The 17500-nt window shown below is 35.0% G+C and overlaps 2 protein-coding genes across 2 annotated transcripts in view; both read right to left on the reverse strand.

Moving 5' to 3' along the window:
* LOC144975005 (uncharacterized) overlaps window positions 1-17500 on the reverse strand; it is a 251399-nt gene that overhangs the window by 156878 nt on the left and 77021 nt on the right. The gene's annotated exons all lie outside the window — the stretch shown is intronic.
* LOC144975003 (potassium voltage-gated channel protein Shal-like) overlaps window positions 1-17500 on the reverse strand; it is a 128091-nt gene that overhangs the window by 83947 nt on the left and 26644 nt on the right. The window lies entirely within an intron of this gene.

A 17500-nucleotide genomic window follows, 5' to 3' on the forward strand; every position in this document is an offset into this window, starting at 1 on the left:
AATAATAATAAGGATAATAATAATAATAATAATAATAATAATAATAATACCCGTAGTATTTCATTAGATCCATCGAGTCTTCATTGTTAATAGATAGAATGAATTTGACGTCACCCGGGTCTTTGTTATTGTTTATTGCCATCCGTGTTTATGAGTAATTCCCACTTAACTGTGTTATCCCGACTATAAAAGTTCATGGTTTCACATAGTTTTGTGTGTTGTTACTTCCGGATGGCAATTTTGTGAGCTTCTTAGCCAAGCCCATAGTACGTATCTATAGGGCTCTAGTCTATATGGTAGGGTCCCCAAGACCATTCGTATTTCGGATTCCTGTAAAAGTTTAACTTTCTTTATAAGCCAAAGAAGCAGACAAAAAATAACATTTTTGTCCGATTGGAAATTGGATCTCACCTTTCGGGGGTCACATAGAGGTCAAACAAGGTGAAATTATTGATATATTCAGAACTCCCATAATATCAAGAATTTGATAATTTGTAAATAAGCAAAAAAAATATTAATAGATCTAAATATATAACCTAAGAAAAAATTAATTAAAATCATACATCACTTCAAGGAGTTATTGCCCTTGATTTACGTCTTCTTTCTAAATATCACTTAAACTGTTAAGAAAATTATAACTTATTATGACAACAAATAACAGTTCATACAGAGAATAACATTATTTCAAATTGCAATTAAATCGGCTCATGGTTAATGGAGTTCTCGCCCATTGGAGTATGTTACTAAAAATAGAACTCAAAAGGCAATAGGAAATCTATAGCACTCGAAGAACAAAACAAAAACTTTGGTTATGTGTCTTTAGGCTCTGTACAAAACATCTTAGCTCTATATCAAAAGACAAATGAGTTATGGCTGACACAGAGCATCACTTGTTGGAAGGATTTTGTCAACGTCTCCCGTTTTGTGGATGAAAATGTTCATCCTTACGAGATCAATATTGTGTTCATTGGCTTCACCTTTGTATAGTTGGCATACAAATAGTCACAAGAAGACTTTGAGATATATGTAATGGAGCATTTACGATATTTGGCAATTCATGAATAACAGGGTTTTGGTAAGGATGTTATAACGTGAACTTCACCCCACCTGACCTCCTTTTCCTGTGCGTAGATGAGACATGAGAGATGACGACAATTTGGAGCCTCCTTCAAAATCTGTCGTAATATTTCCTCATTAGTGTTGGGATGCCCATCTTGTCCATTCCTTTACAATATTCACCCAGCACCTTGTTTGCCGTCCTCTCCTTTTGCCTCCCTCCAAAATTCATTGCATCATGGTTTTTGCCAATGTCTCAAGGCGAGAAACATGACGAAATCAAGAAAACGACACCACCGCGTCCCTTTAAATTTGAAAGCAGATGTCGAAACATAACACGTAAATGCATAAAACAATGCAATGAATTTGCAAGTCTCTTGGCCAAAATTGTGGCAATGCTGTTCAGATTAATTACTTTCTTTGACTTTTTAAAAGATTTAATGCAAATATTAGCTTCAGAATTTGCTACAATGATTTAATGATGATTGGCTGGTGACAATAACATCAATATCTCGGGGTCTGTTTAAGTCTGAATGAGTGTGTTGCAAAATATGGACCACGAATATGGGGATGTCTACTTCTTCGTCCCATGGAAATCGCATTACAAAGATGCTTGTCAAATGTGATATAGAGTCCTTTTCCCTCTTTGATTCTTTCTATCACAAGCATACAAGAGTATTTGAAGAGTATCTACGTTTTTGTCTGCATTCATCCAAAAAAAAATGTTGCCAGTCCCTTGAAATTTTGGAGAAATGAATCACACGTTGCCGACTGCTATGACCTCGTTTTCTTTCCGTGCTTTCTTTTATAGACAGAGTAGGACTATCACTGTCTAACCAGCATCTGCTCTTGGTGTTATATTCAGTCATGTAAGATTCTTGGTAATGAACTTTTCCTCAAAAAATTTGTCAAATACGATTTCCTTAGTTGGGTTTTTTTTTCTGATACACTATAAAGTAAAAAGAAATCATATTGGAGACACTGACTCTAATCCACCACCCATTTAATGAGATCCGACTATGTGTATCCTTTGGGTAATCCTCAAGATGATAAAACAGGTGGAAAGGTTGATGATACATACCTAAATATTCTTTTAGATCAACGCTCAGGTTTATCCATAATATACGACGTTTTCCCAAAGAAACTCTGCTTGTTGCTTAAAATGTTCTACTTTTCAGTTTTTTTGGGGGGTCTTTTTAAACCCCTTTTTTTTCGTGATATGGCTGTTCTCAATGGGCACATTACTCGACCTGTAGTATTATTCTTTAAAGGATGCTAAGTCTGTCAAATATTGTTAGTTTTACATATTATTTTACACGCTTGTAATTGACATAATAAAAAAATTTTATTCTTTGATTCGTATTAAATAAAGAGTGATACGGAAGATATTCTTTGAAAAAGGAATATTAATACTCACATATAAATCAAATCAAGGGCAATAGCTCAAACAAATTGAAAGGAATTTCCCCAAAACTGTGTCAATTGGTCAACAAAAACTAAAGTATTTTTTTCATTTTCTAAAATGTTTAATATTATCAAAAGTGTAGAAGTAATTAAATGGTAAATGTGGCTGTCATTAACTTGAGTGACCGCCGGATGACCTTCAAGTGGTCGAGTTGAAATTTCAATCGGCCAACTTTTTTTCAAGAACATGATCTTACTAACTTTGAAGAAAAATAAACTTACACACGAGTGTGAAACAAGTGGTGTTTTTGCACTGTTCAGTGACTCTACCATAATGGGTGATAACTCAATCAAATATTGTGTATTTTGCTTTTAACTTTATTTGTTCGTTACTGACATCCAAAATAGTAAACTTTATTATTTGAGTAGTAGTCGATAAAGTGTGATTTGCAAATTATTTTATAAAGAGGAATATTTTTATTCACCTAAAAATCAAATCAAGGGCAATAACTCGTACAAATCGAAGGGAATATTTTTTAAAGTGTACCTGTAATATATAATAAAGCTGTTATGTTTTTAAAGATGTTATAAAATATCGTTAATTTGCAAGTAATTAAATGTTAAATATAGCTGACCTTTGAACTTGATTGACCTCTGGATGACTTTCAAGAAGTCAAATTGAAATTCCAATCGGCCAAATTTGTTCCTAAGATATCAATCTTACCAAAGTTGAAGAAAAATAAACTTCCACACGGAAGGTGAAACAACTGAAGTCTTTGCACGATGCAGTGACTCTACTTTATTGGGTGAGAAAATATGATATTGTTTTATTTGCTTGTATCTTTATACGCTTGTTTCTGACAACCAAAAAAGTAAACTTTATTATTTGAGTATTATCAAATAAAGTGTGGTTCGCATACTATTTCAAAAAGAGGAATGTGTTTATTCAACTAAAACTCAAACCAAGGGAAATAACTCGTACAAATATTAACAAAAGTGTACATGTGATTTGTTTAACATATAATAACGTTTTTATGTTCTTAAAGATGTTATAAAATATCGATAATTGACGAGTAATTAATTGTTAAATGTAGTTGATTTCATTTGAACTTTAGTGAACTCTGGTTGACCTTCAAGTGGTCGAATTGAAATTCCCATCGATCAAATGTTTTTCAAAGATATCAATCTAACCAACTGTGAAGTAAAATAAACTTTTACACGAATGTGAAACAAACAGATTTTTTTCTCCACTAGGCAGTGACTCAACTAATATCAGAGAACTTCTACAAATACAAAGCTACGTATGCATAACGCTCTTGGTATCAAGGACAGCGAGAGAAAATGAAATCTTTGGGTAGCCAAGTAGAGTCAATTAAGTAAAATAAAATCAATTTTATTTTTGATTCAAACGGTAAGTCAGTAAGATCATGATGGATTTATTTGTCTCCTTATTTTTATCTTTTTAACCTTTAGTTTACCATATTATATTATCCAAACATCTACTACTTCTACAACAACTACAAATACCTGTTTCTCTCTCACTCCCCGATGGGTATTTTCACTGTTTTGATCGTAAATATTGCTCAGCAGACTCATCATAGGCAAAATGAAAGTGATCAATTAAGGAGAAGGCGCTGGTGTAGCCAAAGATCTGAAAAACTGTGTCTGACACTGTTTCATACACATTTTTTTCAGATCTCACTTTTAAAGACAAAACCATGTCGTTGTTTAAATGTATTGAGCCAGATATTGCTCGTTGAGAATGTGGATGTTAAACTTTGCAAATCGATGCACACAGTGTCAGGAACGCTGGCAACACCGCCTAGAGAATGGGGCCCGATAATGGCAGCAATCCAGCCCCCCGATGTCTGGCGGGAGACGATTACAAAAAAATGGCTTAATAAGATCAAAGAGAGAGGGAACGGGGATATCCTGTCATAATTGGGGGATATAATAGACGGTGTCCCCGTTTCGAGCCGAAATAAGTCCCGGCAACCTTGTACGTAGATTCCCTGACTTCGGACAGAGATACATATTATGAGATGGAAGTCGATTTGGACGAATTCAATCTCTCGAGGGGGGCGGGGACATCGACTCCTCGTAACTGGAGGAGAAGTTGCCAGACTTTTCCACCAGCAAGAGGAGACATTGGGTATCAGCTAATCGGCTTCGTGCTTAACAGCAAGCTTACTGCATCAGTGGGGACATTCCACCCGTCCAATATATAAATGATGTGGTAACGAGCCCGAAACCGCAAAGCATTTAGTTAAACGGTGTGTTGTGACGAAGCTTCCGGTTGGGCTTGCGACGGTGCACGAGTGCGGTACGGAATTTGCTGATTGGGACGATCGTCATAACAGTAGTGTGAGCACCATTAGAAGCTGCTGCTGCCTGCTCGCAAGAGATCGTTTTTGTAACATTCACCACAAAAATACTTCAACTAAGTCATTTTGAAAAACTAATGACCAAACGCGTAGGGCATCTCATTGACTGCTAAAGAAGTTGTTATGTATTGGCTAACAGGACGAGATGACGCTAGTAGAAAACGAGGTGTCAGCTGCCTATGATTGCTTATATTATATCGATGTCGCTAAACAGGAGTTTAGTAAAACGTATATCGCTATTTTTGGGAGGTTTATCAAATTATTACTAATAACATATAGCTAAAAAATACTGGAACCAGAGGTCAATGTGGTTATCCAGGGGTTGTCGTTATGTAGGGGTGAAGTTATCCGGAGATTGCACAATAGATAGTATGCGCTTGGCTACTAAGCTCACAACATTACCATCCGGAAGTGTAACGGACCAACACACAAAAACTATGTGTAACCATGAACTTTTATAGTCTGGTTCATACAGTTTAATGAGAAGTACTCATAAACGTGGATGTCAAAAAAAGCATAACAAAGACCTGACTGACGTCATCTTCGTTCTATATATATAGTGTTTACTTTGTTGATAACAAAGGGACATCATTAATGACAAACGCATTGTTCTAATAGACTTAGACCCTATTCTCAATTTCAGATCACAACGTATTAGTGGGTCACACCAAAATCAACATAATCCTTTTGTTAAAATGACAGATACGGTTAGCTGTCTCTTATCTACCATTTAGAAGTATAAATTGAAATAATATTCTTCACAATGATTTGCTCAGAAACTAAAGAATATTTGGCAAGGTAGTGCGTTCTTTGTTTACGAATTTCGTCGGATACTGGGGCCACGTGGTGTTATTAATTAATATACCTTATCCGAAAATGTATATTGTCATTTACTAAAAATTGAGAATATTGAGTATCGTGAATATAATCTTAATAGAATCACATTCAGTTGAATAATATCTATTAAAAGAAATCACCCCTATATTGAATTTATATCGTTTATGCCGAGCTGCAATAATGTTTCAGTGCGAATGTGTATAAATGATGAAGTATTATTTTGATATAATCTCTTTATTTCTATAAATTGATTGAATGACGAACACGGTAGCATCAATCGATGGTAGTCGTGGACTGTTATCCGCACCCAATCGATAGAAGCAATAATGCCGCCACCATTTCTGCTAGACAACATCTGCGACTACTGAAATTTTAATTGCTTCTCTATTGAAGCATTTTAGTCAGAACAAGTATAAACTGTAACAGTCATGGACGGAAGCTGAGGTTTAGGACAGCAGGAAGTGGTCGATTTGATGAGTGCTTCAATACTATATATATATAATATATATATATATATATATATATATATATATATATATATATATATAATATATATATATATATATATATATATATATATATATATGCACGTATATACATAATATAATATATAAAATGGCGAAGAAGCCATTGCATCGGCTGAAACAAATTTGTAGGCGAGAAATAGTTGTATAAAAGGGAGATAATACTATATATATATGCTGTTTCCTGGAATGAATTGATAGAAATGAATGGATCGGACTTTATTGGCATTGGGGTTGATTACCCTCTAACTTGCTCTTTTCCTACCTGACACATAAATAGATTTATTGGCTGAGCCATAAATGCTTTCTGTACTGTAATGCCTTTTTTGTCGGCCTTCGTCTATGACATGTTGCAGGAAATACAGTCATTAAGTATTCCTCGTCCTTGCTCGGACAAAATATTTAAGACGAGGAATCCATGAAAACGACGAATACGTGAACTTTACACTCAGAAAATAGGAACATTTGTGAATTTCAGAAATTAAGATTTGTATGAAGAATCTGTGAAAACGAGGAATGAGTACTGCACTGTAATTGGTTCATGTATGCAAGACATTGATGAATGCGTTTGTTGAAAAAATACCGATACGTTTGTCGCACAGAATAAATTAGGCTTTCAGCATAGAATCGCAGGATTGCCATTTTCTCAGAATTCCTATAAGGACCTCATCATAATAATCGCAAAAACTAAATTAAAATGTTGGGCTACATGTGTAAATGTTGCGCTTTGCAATGGTAATCGGTGAGCCTGCACACAACGCCATTGCCAACAACAGATGGCCAACCGACCGCACACCTCTGGAGAATAACGGGAAATAGTGAAATCACAGGCACATGCAGAATTTTACACCAGGCGTAATTTTGAGTATATAATTAAGTTGACATCATTCGGCTATTTAAGTTCGCTAGTTGAATAAGTAATTTTCACAAAAGTACCTTTAACAGACTATATACTTATCGTCAAAATCAAAGAAAATTATACATATTATTTCAACTTCAATTGTAATGATATACGAGTATTATATCATAAAAGTAATATTGATCATCTATCAAACAAGATGTCAACAGAAATCACCAACGTTGTCCAAAGTGCTTATATCAAAACATTGGTTTAAAATGGTCTTCAACTCAATGATTATCTGATGGACCTATTTTTACGTCAATTTGGACTCTTTGGGATAAATTACACATCCTCGTCTTGCCAGGTGGCATATAAGGTCGCAATCTGCTGTTTCCACTCTAGACTTGTTAATGAAGTGTTCCGCGCCAACCTGCAGCAATCGCTCTCTTTCGTCATATTGTAAAATACTCGAATATTCTGAAATGACTTGCGTCAAGAAAATTCTCATAATTGAATAAGAAAACATTTGTCTTGAAAACTCTAACGAGCAGAAATATTATTGTTATTATAGTCAGATTTTTTTATTAATGGCGCGTGTTTTTCTGTTTTTTTTTCAGCTGCCCTCCCTATCAAAAGTTGTAAAAATGTATGTCAAACTCAGAATCATTTTGTCTTAACCGAATATAGATTTCGGACCGTATTGATGCCATATCAATAAGGTTTTCTTCTTTAAGATATATAAAAACTATTTTAAAACCGCTGTCATAAAATTAGAGAATTTACACTGTTAAATATGTAAACAAGTTACGCACCACATACTCGGAGATGAATTCATCTTTTTTCCAAATAATCCCGTGCTGACACAGTAGTTCAGGAAAGTGATTGTGAGTTTAAGTCATACTATAGTCCGTTCCAAGTACCGCGTGCACGGAATATTGCAAATTCCTCCAACGTTACGAAATGTGGTACCGTGATATTTTATTTTAAGTGACGTTATGAATTTTTATACCGACAGTTTTCTCACAATGCCGAATTCTTTTGATCTTTTCATCGTTTGCAATAAAATATGACTCACACTTTTAAATGTTTACAGTAATGTTGCGTTGATTCTCTTTCCCGTGGGGAAAATAATCATAACAAAGTTGCATACAGTGTCGTGGCTTAGCAAATAATTTTGTGTTGTTTGAAATAGTTAAATAATAGATGGCACTCCACAGCGTTGAAAAACAGGCTCACGGCGTATATACTTTATCTCTTCCCTAGTGGACGACGCCATACATTGGCCCAACACAAGCAGCCCGTTAGGTGCTTATACAACTTTCAGACAAAGACATTGATGGAAAACAGCCAGGGGGATCCTCCGATTCATTACGCCTGTCTCCGATAGGACGAGGAGAAATGCCTTTCACAAAGACATAACGCCCGACCCGGATACGCAAATTTTAGGCCTAAATGTAAACAAATTGCTTTTTTTAATAGGACAAGTATTCAGGAAGATCATATCAAAAGTTTACCAAAATCGAAAGGTACCGTCATCGATTTTCAAAAGGTCACAATAGAAAAAGAAAAAAGAAAAAAAAATCTATTTTTTAGAAATGTGCCTAAACTGATATCTGCTTTATTGTGGTAAACTTTCAAATTTGTGCATATGATAATTTTAGAGTTTGGTCAATATCATATTATGAACAAATAGGCTACAGGATATTTAGAGCTTTGGCAAGCGATTTCTTAAATAACTGGATGGCTTATGAAGATTCAGAAAAGATAATTTCGCCATTGAACGCCACAAAATGCATTTTTCGGCTTTGAATACATTTTATGATAGCTATTAGATTCAGAAACATTGTGGCTCAAGTTGATCAAAATTGAATTGTGCATTTATCGATTTTGAGGTCAAAAGGTAATCATTTGCACAATATGCCCCAAAATTGAAAATTTGTATTTTTCTATAAATGTGCTGGAAATTATGTATACTTTCTTGTACTGAAATTTTAAACCAGTGCGTAGGATAATTTGTGAGTTGTAACTCATTGTTGTCAATATTTTAATAGGAACAAAGAGGGTTTTATGGAACTTTACCGTGCATTTCCTTCGTTGACTACAGCTTATTCCATTTTTTTATTTTTAAAGTTTCGCCATTTAGAGCGAAAAATATTTCTTTAAATAATTCAACTACATTTTTGGTTTGGTAAAGGATTTAGAAAGATTGTGTCAAAATTTTACCAAAACCGAAGTGAATTAGTTTTGACTATTTTGATATCAAACGGTCATAATTATGTTTTTAAAATATGAAATTCCAAATTTTTACAACCGTATTTTAAACGATGCCCACAATTTTGTGTCATAACTTTGTTTTAGTGCAAAATATTAAATTATAAGAATCACCGCCCAGTGAAAAAATCTCTTGGTGTTTCACAGTCGTGTAAAAGTTAATTTTTATTTACAGTTGGTAAGATTGATATCTTTTAAAAATATTTTGTCGATTGGAATTACAATTCGACCACTTGAAGGTCAACTAGAGGTCACTAAAGTTCAAATGAAGTCAACTACATTTAATAATTAATTACTCGGAAAATATCGATATTTTTTAACAACTTTGAGAACATAAAAACTTTATTATATTATGTTTAACAAATCACATATACACATTGTTTATATTCCCTTCGATTTGTACAAGTTATTGCCCTTGATTTGAATTTTAGATGAATAAAAACGTTACTCTTTTTAAAAGAGCATGCGACCCGCGCTTAATTTTATATTACTCAAATAATAAAGTTAACTCATTTGGATGTCAGTAACAAGTGTATACATTTATTAGCAAATCAAACAATATTTGATTGAGTTATTGCCCATTATAGAAGAGTCACTGCATCGTGCAAAGACTCTAGTTGTTTCACCCTCCGTGTGGAAGTTAATTTTTTTTTTCAAATTTGGTAAGATTGATATCTTAGGAACAAATTTGGCCAATTGGAATTTCAATTCGATTTCTTGAAGATCATCCAGAGGTCAATAAAGTTCAAGGTCAGCTATATTAAACATTTAATTACTTGCAAATTATAGATATTTTATAACATCTTTAAGAACATGAAAATTTTATTATATGTTAAACAAATTACAGGTACACTGTGTTGTTTTTTGTCTGCTTATTTGGCCTATAAAGAAAGTTAAACTTTTACACGGATCCAAAACACCAATGGCCTCGGGAACCCTACTATTAGGATTAGACGTCTAGATTAAAAAAATAATTGGTATATTTTTTGAAGCAATTAATGTTTTTAAAACTTTAACATTAGTTTTCTTCTTATTCTCGAAGTCTACTGAAGCTCCATCAAATGTAGCAAAGCTATTAATACTTATAAATTCAAAAGGTTTAATAGAGTATTATCAAACCGGAAAATCATCAATATATTCGGAAAGGGGGTAAAGATGGCAAAGGAGGGGGCGGCGTCACCCAAAACAATCAATTTAAGTTAAATATTTATTCTAAATCTGTGCTCTTAATCATAATCTATGACTAAAATGCCACCAAAGTTTAGGATCCCACATTCGATTTGTCGATTTCTTGAAGAAAGTCCATAATTTCAAATACACTTTCGATTACTCAACCAGTTTGGCTTGCTCGAATGTCTGATGATCCTTGAAATGCAGTTCTGTGTCTCTTTTAGGAAACATGGGGAAGGTTTGAACATTTATCTCCCTCACACTCTAAACACGCCGCTGAGCAGATTAGGCTGTGACATCGGCAGCTGCACCGTAATGTCGAGCTAGATCCGTGAACATTGGATAAAGATGTCCTTGAATCATTTCCCATCCAAATTCTGTAGGTTCCTTCTTAGTGGAGTCGAGCAGTTGCCTCAGAACTTCAATTTGATAGTGAACTCGTATTGAGTGAAACTTTGTACTAGCTGAAGTTGGAGGTAAGTGGTGAGGAACTCTTTGGACATATTTGAAGAATCATAATTTATCTGATTTTCCCCATTTCCTCCATACAAAGCTACCATTGATTTTTCTCCGGCCAATAAGACGTCCCCGATGTTGGATGCCTTCATAAAGTCTTTTGCAGCTGATTTGAACACTGTGTTTGTTTGAAACTTCTTTACAACAGAGGATTTTCCAATGGAATATGGGTTGCAAGTTGTGTCATATCCAGTAAAGGCGTGGATTAAGAGAGCATGTTCACAAACATCTTTCCCAGGCTCTTTCTGTGTGTTTTGAATGTTCTATACTTTTTGTATGGTTTTGAAGAACTGGGGGCAAATATTATAGTTCGATGTTTCTCGTTCACATGCTGTAGCAGCATCATCAAAAGATATGTACCCTCCGGTACCAAAACTGTATGATATGAATCCGCGGTCTCAAGATCATTGTATCGGCATTCATTTTTGCATTTCATCATCATCATCATCATCATCATCATCATCATCATCATCATCATCATCATCATCATCATCATATCATCATCATCTTCATCATCATCATCAGCATCATCATCATCATGATAAGGGAACGACAAAGGCAGACATAAAAACAGGTTTCAAAGACAATGCATCAAAAACTCATCTGTGAAAGACGACAATGATTAAAACCACGACAAGGTCAGAAACTGAGGTGCACATATTTGCAGGGCTGGCAGCCGAAAGCAATTATAGCCTTGATTTAACATTGTTGTAATAGGCAGTAATTTTAGTTAAATTGAGAGTGTTTCAATTATAACAATGAGCCCAAAAATTTGGGATATTATACCTGCAAATAATTACATATCGTCAGAAACACAATCATCAGCGTCAACAACATTTTTCAATATACAATATTCACAATAAAAACATCAATGCCGATGAAGATAGCAACGTGGCGAAAATGACCAGGACACACTATTTTCTGTCAAATCATAACATTTATAGCAACAATAACAGTAATGACGATAATTACATGAGTATTGTAAAAATGAGCGGATAGAGAACAAGGAAATCCGCTTTTCACTTTCCCATGGCTACTGGGAATAAGATACGTAAAGATTATAACTACAGAAATAATCGATTTTCTCAGTCCCCGCACTCAATCGCCTCCCTTACTCACTCTTCCATACTACATTTCCCTCATTCGCGCATCTCTCTCTCTCTCTCTCTCTCTCTCTCTCTCTCTCTCTCTCTCTCTCTCTCTCTCTCTCTCTCTCTCTCTGTCTATCTTTCTATCTATCTATCTATCCATCTATCTCTATCTATATCTATACAAACGATTACAATGAATTATTATTATTATTATTATTATTATTATTATTATTATTATTATTATTATTATTATTATTATTATTATTATTATTATTATTATTATTATTATTATTATTATCATCATTATTATTATTATTATTATTATTATTATTATTATTATTATTATTATTATTATTATTATTATTATTATTATTAGTGAAACACGCATTAGTCGAAAACGCATTCGACAAATTCACAGGTTCGACAAAGAAGGACAGAATTCTCAAATCATTTTCTTCATCGTCATAGTAAATTTTTCACGGCATCCTACGAACGTTTCACAGTTTCACCGAACTAAACTCAGATTTGGCCCTACACAAGAAGAGAGAGAGAGAGAGAGAGAGAGAGAGAGAGAGAGAGAGAGAGAGAGAGAGAGAGAGAGAGAGAGAGAGAGAGCAAGTTGAGTTATTGCCAGAAAATCACCGAGAAAAAAAGTAAAAATTTCAGTCATAAAACAATACAATGATCGCCAAAAGAAAGTCGACAATTACTGTGCGTTGTCTTCAATACCAAATTGAATCATTTATTTCCGTACACACCACTAACGACAACTCACTTTTCATTTTCGTCTCGTGATCGCCGTCTTGTAATGTGACATATTTTTGTCTCAAGGGCAGCCATCTTAAGTGCGTGCCTAACCCGAAACAGTCACTGCGACACCTGACAACGATATGCATATTTTTAAACGGCCTGTGTTAAATTTGTGTTGGTGCATACATTTTGGTGTCGCCAGTAAATGTTTTTCATTTAGTATTTATGTAATCAGGTAGATAATTTATATAGATAATGAACAGTAAAGAACCAAGTACACTGCCCTGAGGGACACCACTAATTGCGCATATATATGACGTCAGAACAACTATCACCTACGACAACCAGTTCTGTTCAGTCGTTAGGAAAGATACAATCCATTTATAAATGTTACCACTAATTCCATAACTTTTAAATTTCGAAAATAACCTTTTGTGTGAAACAGAATCGAAAGCTGAAATCCAAATATATAACATCAACATTCCACCTTTTCATCTATACATCTTGTAATATATGAGTTTGGCAAGAACGTACCTTTCGAAATCCATGTTGACAATTATTTATCAATTGATTCATTTCAAGAAAAGTAACTATATTCTCTTTAACTATACTCGCTATGATCTTATAAAGAACACACGTTAGACTTATTGGTCTGTAGTTAGGTTGGTCACATCGATCACCCTTTTTGAATATTGGCGTAACATTTGTACCCCACTGGAAAGAGATTTGTTATATAAATAGCAGACAGGCAATGTTATTTCCTTTGCAAATTTCTTTAATATAGGTACGTGGATATACCGTCAGGTCCCATACTTTTACTTGCATCAAGTTTTACCACTTTATTATAAACGTCAACCGCATTCACCACAATATGAAGGAAATATTCTGTCATTGCAGTTTGGGCTGGGATGTTATCTTCTCGACGTAAGATGTGACCAAATAGCCTCCATCGCTGTTCGTTTATTATTGTACTCAGGCGTTGGACCCTGGTTTTTCCATAGAGACCAGTATTTGTAATTGTCTCTGGCCAATAGATTCCGATTACTCGGGTAATGGTAAGCTTTAATTAGATGTATGATGCATGGCTCTGATTCATTTTGCAGAGTCCCATTACTTTTTGACTCACCCTCGTATTAATATTGTTATTATCATTAATATCATTATTATTATTATTATTATTATTATTATTATTATTATTATTATTATTATTATTATTATTATTATTATTATTATTATTATTATTATTATTATTATCATTATTATTATCATTATTATTATTACTATTATTATTATTATTATTATCATTATTATTATCATTATTATTATTACTAGTCTGGGTACAGCTGGGGCGACCATCCCCAACCCAGCGCGTCCACAGGTGGCGGATCGTGGAACGGCCTACAGATCCTGATCTATAGGTTAGCTGTAAAGCCGCGGACCAACTGGCGATAGTCGTGGAGAGTGAGGTTGGGTAGTCTGGCAGCACAGCTACACATACAAAATGCCTCATATACTCTATGAAGGGACTATCAAGGTGAATGGGAGGCGCCTTAAAACCTGCCAAATGCTCCCACTGCCTTGTGGGTTATGACCGGGAGGTCAAAAGGCTATGGAGTAAACCAGATAAAAATCCGTCAGAAGGCAACGGGAAACCACTGACGTATCATCCCAAGATCGTCATGATGTCCGTCCAAGCGAATCTAGTCAACGACGTCAATGGATGTTTTTCGAGCAACTCGATTACAGCCCCGTCCGGTAGAGATAGTCATGCAGGTGAACAGGTGACTCTCGACCGTCATCCAGCTACTGTGCACCACCAAACATTACGAACAGCAACATGGAATGTAAGAAGTCTGTACCAGAAAGGAAAATTAGCAAATGTAGTTATGGAAATGAAGAGATTGAATATCAATGTTTTAGGATTATCAGAAGTTAGATGGAAAGGAGCAGGAGAACTTAATTATGATGACTGTAAAATTATATACTCAGGAGGAGGAGAACACCAAAGGGGAGTTGGAATTATACTAGATAATAAAACGGCGCGAGCAGTCAAAGGATTCTGGCCCATATCAGACAGAGTAATGGCAATCAAACTACAAGCAAAACCTTTTGATTTTGATATTTTACAAATATACGCCCCAACCACCAGTCACGATGATGAAGAAGTGGAAAATTTCTATCAACAAATAGATAAAGCAATGCATCAGTTTAAGTCTTCAGACATAAAACTCATCATGGGCGATTTTAATGCCAAGGTGGGCCGAGAAAGAATAGAAGATATTGTGGGCCCACATGGTCTGGGAGACAAAAATGACAGAGGTGATCGTCTTATTCAATGGTGCCGTCAACATGATCTGACAATCACAAATACTTGGTCAACAAACCACAATAGAAGGAAGTGGACATGGAAAAGTCCTGGAGATGGAGTGAGAAACCAAATAGATTACATACTCATCAGCAAACGTTTCCGAAACTCGGTTTTGTATGCCAAATCTATGCCGGGGGCTGACTGTAACAGCGATCATATACCTGTGCTATGCCCCATACGAGTTAAATTGAAAATCTGCAAAAGAGCAAAGGCTAAACCTAAATACCAACTAGACATTCTCCGGGAGGAACAGAAGATACAAGAAAAATTTGAACTATCAGTAAGAAACAAGTTTGAAGTGCTTGGAGAACTAACAGATATAGAAGAGAAATATGAGCAGTTTAAAGACAGTGTTGCTGCATCATTAGAAGAAAATGTTCCAACCACACTTAAGTTGCAGAAGAAGAAATGGATTACTCCAGAGATATTAGAATTAATGAATGAGAGAAGAAAGGCCAAAAATCAGGAAGAAAAATACAAGACTCTGAACAGGCAGATAAAAAGAAAATGCAACGAAGCTAAAGAAGACTGGATAAATGAACAATGTCACTATATAATGTCCTGCAAAGAAAAAAATGGCAAATTCTTCCATCAGAAAATCAAAGAAGTGACAAACAAAACTAAATCAGGTGCTAAAAGTGGATGCATCAAAGACAAGCGTGGAAACACCATCATGGACAAAGACTGCATTCTAAACAGATGGTCAGAATATATTGAAGAACTTTTTTTTGATAATCGAGGAGAAATGCCTATGATAAAAGAACTGGAAGGGCCTTCTATAATGAAAGATGAAGTTAGGAACGTCATGAAAAGCATGAAAAATGGAAAAGCTGCAGGACCTGATGCCATAACAATTGAAGCCTTGACTGGCCTGGGTGAATGGGGGATTGAATTCATCACAAACCTTCTAAATCAAGTGTATGACACAGGAAAAATGCCAACTGATATGAAACGATCCATTTTTATAGCACTACCAAAAAAGCCAGGGGCAGTTGATTGTGAACAACACAGAACTATTAGCCTAATGAGCCACCTCACAAAAATTCTTTTGAAGATAATTTTACTAAGAATAAGAAATAAAATACGACCTGAAATTGGGGAGATGCAATTTGGTTTTGTTGAGGACAAGGGTACCAGAAATGGAATATTCACATTATCAATGCTGATGGAAAGATGTATTGAAGTAAATAAAGATCTGTATATGTGTTTCATCGACTATTCAAAAGCCTTTGATAAAGTACAACACGAAAAACTATTCAAAATTCTATCATCCTTGGACATTGATGGTAAAGATTTAAGAATATTACGGAATTTGTACTGGGAACAAGAAGCAGCAATGCGTGTTGACAACGAACTAAGCAGTTTTACACCTATTAGAAGAGGAGTTAGGCAGGGGTGTGTTTTGTCTCCAGATTTATTCAACCTCTATAGTGAAATGATATTAAGAGATATCGAACATAAGAAGGGGTGTGTATTGGAGGAAAGAATGTAACAAATCTGAGGTATGCAGATGATACGGTTCTACTGGCAGAATCTGAACATGAACTACAAGAATTACTGGATGTTGTAGTCAGGAGTAGTGAAAATATGGGACTGGAACTGAATATATCTAAAACAGAATGTATGACGGTATCTAAAAATAATAACCCACCAGCCTGTGTAATAACAAGCAGAGGACAAACAATACAACAAGTTGAATGTTTCAAATATTTAGGCTTCAATGTAACATCCAATGGAAAATCAGATTGTGAAATAAAGAAAAGAATAGGTATGGCGAAGAATGCATTCAACCAGCTGCATACAATTATGAAAAACAGGAATATTAGCATGAAAACAAAAATCAAAGTCCTGGATTGCTATGTACTGTCTGTGCTGCTATATGGTTGTGAGAGCTGGACCATAAACAAGACCATGGTTAAAAGACTGGAGGCAGTGGAAATGTGGTTTTACAGAAGAATGATGAGGGTGTCATGGATGGAAAGGAAAAGAAATGAAGAAATTTTAGAAATGGCAAACAGAAAAAGATCACTGATAACAAAAATCATCAAACGCCAAATGGAATTTTTAGGACACATTATCCGCCACCCTGGTTTGGAAATACTCGCCTTGACTGGAAAGATGAATGGAAAAAGAATAAGAGGAAGACAAAGAATAACGTATTTGAAAGGGATAAGAACTTGGACAGATGAAGCTGAGAAAGGTGGCGCTGCTTTAATAGAATTGGCAAGAGATAGATCAGCTTGGCGGAAGATGACCTCCGACGTCTGCTTCAGATATGGAACTACATG

This window comes from Berghia stephanieae, chromosome 6, assembly GCF_034508935.2.
Source record: "Berghia stephanieae isolate SIO BIC M18660-M18661 chromosome 6, UCSD_Bste_1.3, whole genome shotgun sequence".
Classification (NCBI taxonomy): Eukaryota; Metazoa; Mollusca; class Gastropoda; order Nudibranchia; family Aeolidiidae; genus Berghia; species Berghia stephanieae.